The sequence below is a fragment of the Cupressus sempervirens genome, chromosome 5 (genome assembly GCF_028749045.1).
Source record: "Cupressus sempervirens isolate cs-2001-9-10 chromosome 5, ASM2874904v1, whole genome shotgun sequence".
Lineage (NCBI taxonomy): Eukaryota > Viridiplantae > Streptophyta > Pinopsida > Cupressales > Cupressaceae > Cupressus > Cupressus sempervirens.
Window position 1 is genome coordinate 590,899,643 of NC_143122.1, and position 6,282 is coordinate 590,905,924.

Sequence of the window (6,282 nt, forward strand, 5' to 3'; positions counted from 1 at the left end):
TTCTATGGATCTCATGGCTTCTAGAAATTAAATTGTAGTGTAGATTATTCATATACTCGTGCAAGGTGTTTCAAAAGTGTGAGACTATTGAGAAAATAGCTTATGAGATCAACATTATATTAGAATAAAGTTAGTATTGATCATAAGTTTAAAATTTGAGCATGGATTGGTGCAAAAAATTTCCCAAAAATAAAAACTCGCTAAAATGTAGTGACAAAGGAATGTTCCAAGATCAAGTCTTCATTTGAAGATATTAAAGTTTTATTTTAAGTAGTTGATAAATTTGTAAAGTTAATTTTGAATTCCTTAGAGGGTCCCAAGAAACATTAATATATTTGTAATCAATGTAGAAATTTATAAATTTATAGAGCACATCATGATGTGTATGGTGCTTCAAATGTTTTATCAATCAAACACTCAGCTCCAACAACGTGGAGTCTCTTAGAATAAGAAATGTAAAAAAAAAAATTGGACACATAATGAGGTATAAAAGAGATTCAAATGTTTTAGTGTGCATTTTGACTCATCCTAAGGAATATATGATTGGAGATAAAATGAGCATTACTCCTTACATAATTTTTAATTTAGGGTTTATAATGTTATTTGATGGTTTCATATATTGTATCCCTTATATAAATTATCTGCATAAGATAGAGGTGATGTATAAGAATCTAATAACTATTTATTTACCTGTGTATCTCTATTCATAATACTCCTATTAGAAGTCAAGTCTACAACTATATTGTAATTTCTAATAATTTATGAATAATATATTGTGTATCTTTTGTAGTTTATTTTCTCTCAAAAGGATTTCCCAATGTAAATTATTGTGTTGTGGTATCCATCTCTTTTTAATTTTTGTAATGGTTCTAAAGATCTAAGAAAGTTTTTTTTAAACCCTCCTGTCAAATTTGGTATAATAATTTTGTATGCTACCTTAATTCTCCTTAAAAACTTCACTTTGAAGTTGTAGCTAAATTAAGCATCTTTATATATCAAGGTAGGTATATTTACTATTTTGGGAATTCAATACATGTAACCTCATTAATGATAGAGTGCCAAATCATCTAAATTATTTTCTATTTTGTCTAATTTAGGAGGTAATATTATGGTGGTTTATTATATTACTTTTCTTTGTGTATGTCCATGCAATAAAAAAACTATAATTGAATTCATAATTCCCTATATTATGTAACTTAGCAAGAATAGGTATATAACTATCTCATGAGAAATGGTTATCTTGTCTATGTCAAGGAAATAATTGCTTATTCTACTCATCCTCATGAATTGAGAAAGTGGGATGTGAACTATGAGTAGACAATTTTATGGATATTTTTAGGGTAAAAGCACAAACCTGTGTTACCTTTTATAAAGAAAAGGACCCTGTAATGCAGATTGTTTAACTTTAATGACATAAAAATAGTATTTGTATTTAGAATTTGAAGATTATATAAATTGATGAAATGCATGAAATTAGATGAATTTTACGGTCATAATTTTTTTTTCTAAATTAGTCAGAATGTATTCATTATTTTAAGTTTTGAAGTCCTTTTTTAAAGTGCAAAAAATATAGGGTCTAGTTCATGTCAAACAAGTATATTCAAATCAAATATGTAATAGATGACATGTATATCTAGGAAACAAAAAAATAAATATTGGTTTTTGATGTATATTTTCTTTGTTATAAATACTCAAGGTTGACCTTACTAGAAACCAATAGTTTTTTTCTCCCATCAAAACTTCCCTTTCAAATATACACCTTTTTGAAAAACAAAAATACATATTCTTGTAGAGGACTCTCTCCTTTAGGGATGATATAATTTTTATTTATTTTTTATATAATTTACTTTCTTTTTTTCCTTTTTAGAGGGAGAATATTCTCAAATGTTAAAATACATACTTAAAATATTTTAAAATTATAACATTTATTAAAACTATTCAAAACACTATGAAATTTATTAAATGATGAAATTGACACTGAGATCTATAAGAGGGTATTTTAATTTTTTGAAAAATGTTAAGGTTTGATAGAGTAATGAGATTTGACCAAAAGAGGTTTAGAGGTCCTAAAAGGTGACACATATTTGTGTTTTTACCCTTTATTAGTTTCTTTGTATTTAAAACATCACATCAACATATCATGTAAAATGTGAACAATAGTGGGAGAAATTTGAAAAATGGTATTATAAAATGAATAAGGCTAAAGGACATTATATTGATAATTATTTGATGAGTCTTGATCCAAAAAGAATTGTACAAACACTAATCTATAAACAAAAAATAAAAAAGAGGAAATCAATATTAAAAATATGAATCTTGGAGGATATGTCATACTTCAAGAATGTGACTTCAGGGGTATGTCCCATGTTGTAGATATAAGTAAAAATTTTAAGACAATATATGACAAATACATGAGATATAGGAAATATATATGAGAAGTGATATAAGGAGTATAATAGATGTTTATATATATGAATATAGAAACCTTTAATTTTTATTATATCATGTGTATGTGATCTTTTATTCAAATATATAATTTAAAAAGGATATATAATGCCTAGATCCTTATTTCCTCAATATGTTTGAGTATCTAAAAATAGACTTAGCCAAAGAAGTCCTTTGGGTATATAACTTTTACCTATATCCCTTAGTTTCTTGCTAACATTTCTTCTACTAGTTATTTTATATTATTTTTTTTACTAGGGAAACTATTAAATCTAATAACTCTTACCAGATTGAGTAGTGAAAACAAAATGATAGGGGATATTGATCAATCAAACCCCTATAATCTTGATGTCTATAATATGAGACATGGTTAGGAATTAAAGTGATAGGAAATTAATGCAGGAAAATGTTAAAAGAGACCTAGTGAAATGTGTGACATTTAACTCAACATTTATGTGACTCAATAAAAAAGGGAAAAAAAATATCCCATCTTAAAAGAACATGTAGTCAAAGGTAAAAAGTAAAATCAAGAGATATTAAGTTAATAGCTGAAAATGATAATGTAAGAATAATCACCATATCTAATGGAAAAAAAGAAGACATAAAAAATGATGGAATGTAAAGAGAGATACAAATGGGAATGGAAATTATTACTAAATCAATGTTAGAGAACGTCAAAAGGGATATGTCTTGGCCACATTTATGTGGGTAATACTAAGGAAGGAAAAGGAAGTATAAAGAGTGAGGAAAGGACACCATAAAAGATGAGTGTATTATTGAAAGGAATTGAGAGGCCAGATCAAGTAGCTTTGTTCAAATAATGCAAAATCATGATCTCAAGAGATTTTGATAATAAGTTGTACCAAAGAGGCTCCTACTCTATCAAAACCTCCCATAAATCCTAGATCAAAGATGGATTCATATTTTACACAAATGGATTACATTGGTTTTATTACTAACTAATGCATGAAGGTAGTTTTTGTAGTACCAAATGGATTTATGCTAGAGGTCATCAAAATGATGTCAGGAAAAAATATCTTCTCTTGGGTGCTACTATCATGTAAATTTGTATATTCCATCTAGGCCTATGACTTCCCTCTTGGATCTAGGAGAATTTTAGGTTTGGGTAATAGAGTTTTTCAATGCATTGGTGAATATTTATTTTACAAGTGAGATGGACATTGTTTACAAAATGATCAGAGCTCCTCTTGGTATTCATGACAATGTCTTAACCACCTCCTCTGCACTATAATTTGAGTGGTTGTATCGGGTACTAATAGGACAATCTTTTGGCACAATAAAAATCACACTCTAACAAGTGGTATCCAAGCTTGGTTACAAGTTGAATCCTTCAACCCTTGGGTAACACTAAGGAGGAGATTATAGGAAAAATGTTCAATGCTCCCCTTAGGATTATTTACAAGGGCTTAACTACCTCATGTGTAAGTTATAAGTAGAGTGGTTGTATCGGGCACTAATAGATCAATATCTTTGGCACAATGATGAACCCACTTTAACAAAAATGATGGTCATGACTTGTCATTTTGGATTTGGCATTCCTAGTCTTCCAAATATTATTTTTTATTTTAGTGATCCCTAATTGTATAGTATCTATTTATAGATAAATTTAAGAATATTCACATCATTTAGCATCATATTAAAGTGGAATTCATATGGTTTCTTATTCTTGAATAAAATAATAGAGATTGAATCATTCCTAGGCTTTAACTTGATGCATGTCATCATGAACAATGTGGTGAGGAAGCATCCCATAGATTCGTGTGAGAAATAATAATTTGAATTAGAAGATTGAATTTATATTGAGGTTTATTTTATCTAATTTTCCATGTATAAAATTTTTATGTTTATGTCCCAATACTATGTATGATGTATATGCTTAGGGTGTAGATGTTTTGATATTTTAAAAATCATAATTTCCATTCTGTCATCTTAGGAGGATTATATTTTGGTTTGGTACAAAAGGGTCTATAAACCTATCATATTTTATGTAAATCCTAGTAATATTATTGAAAATACATACTTATTATAGATCAATAAAATATTTAAAACCTTCTTTTAGGATCTAGCTCTCCAATATGTAAAAGAAAATAAGGGTTTCAAAATGCAACTAGACTCATTCAATAATATACATACACCTACACATAAACATAAACATAATCAACGTAATCCAAATAAAAGATCTACATGTTTCTGGATTGATAATTTATAATTACAACAATAATTAAATGTATAAAGTAAATAAAAGAGAATTATAGGTAAATGCACCAAGTTGTGGTGCCAAAAGGGGGGTATAAGTGGACACCTTTTTCTTGAAATCAGCAATTTTTGAACTTCAACAAGAATTCAAAGATAGTTATGCTCAAAATTTTAAGATATGACAAAAACAAAAGTCGTAGTCCTTTGAATCTAGTTTCTAAACTACTAATTTTTTTCAAAATGGTTTAGTTTTAGGTCCTCAAAAAAGGGGGCCACAAAAAGTGGTACTGTTTATTCCAAAAAAACATAACATAGTACAAAGTGTGGCCCCCCTAAAATTTTAACTTTTTTTTTGAAATTCTTTAAATGCTCTAGTCAAAAGTTACTTAACACTATGTAGTTTATCCCAAATTTTTTGGGTAATTTTATAATGTGTATTTTTTTTTTATGAATTTTCTGACTAGACACATCCCAAAAATGTGAAATATCTGTGTGCTCCCCTAGAAATAATTGAAAACTAATCTAAAATCAAAACTTTTTTTTTCAAAGTGTGTAGAATGGAGTCTAGTTTCTAAAAAACTAAGTTGTTGCAAAATTCAATGAATGAGCTAAAATCTATAGCCCAATTAGTACATGGTGGTTTTTGAAAAAAAATGGACATACATTCAAAAGAAATTATAGATGAAAGGCTTGAAATAGTTCAAATTAAAAATAAATTATATGGTTATATAGCTAACATGGAGACCTACAATGTCATGTAACCTAATCTTATCGATGGCCAACCATGAGGAATCCTGAAGGAGAGCACATAAGAAAAATCAATCATTTTTTAAATGTTTGCAACAAAACACATCTCAAACCTATTTATTAACTCCAAACCTCTCAGTTGGATCTCCAAGGCAAAACCAAGCCTTAGGCTTGGTTTTAATGCAAAGCTTTGAATAGCGCAGATGCCCTATAGTGCATGCACGCTATAGCACGCACGCACTATTTAAAACTTTTGAATTTCGGTCTCAATAGCATGTGCACGCTATAGTGTGCATGCGCTATTGAGACCTAATTATGCATAGAGAGGGAAGAAGAGATGCAAAGCAAGAGCAAGAGAAAGGGGGGACGGATGTGTGTGTGTGTGTGTGTGTGTGTGTGTGTGTGTGAGAGAGAGAGAGAGAGAGAGTAGGGGATGGGAGAGAGGAGAGAGAGAGTAGGGGATGGGAGAGAGAGGAAGTGAGAGAGAGTAGGGGTGGAAGAGAGAGTATAGGATGGGAGAGAGAGGAAGTGTGAGAGAGAGTAGGGGTGGCAAAGAGAGAGTACAAGATGGGGGAGAGAGATTGAGAGTAGGGGATGGGAGAGAGAGGAAGTGTGGGAGAGTGAGTAGGGGTGGGAGAGAGAGTACAAGATGGTAGAAAGAGATTAGGTAGTGGGAGAGAAAATGAGAGAGAGAGAGAGAGGGAGAGAGAGGAGGATGGGAGTGTGTGTGAGTGTGAGAGAGAGAGTAGGGCATGTGAGAGTGTGTGATAATGTGAGAGAGAGTAGGGGTGATAGAGAGAAAGTAGGGGATGGGAGAGGGAAGAGAGAGAGAGAGCGTAGGGGATACGAGGGAGAGAGAGTAGAGAGGGAGAG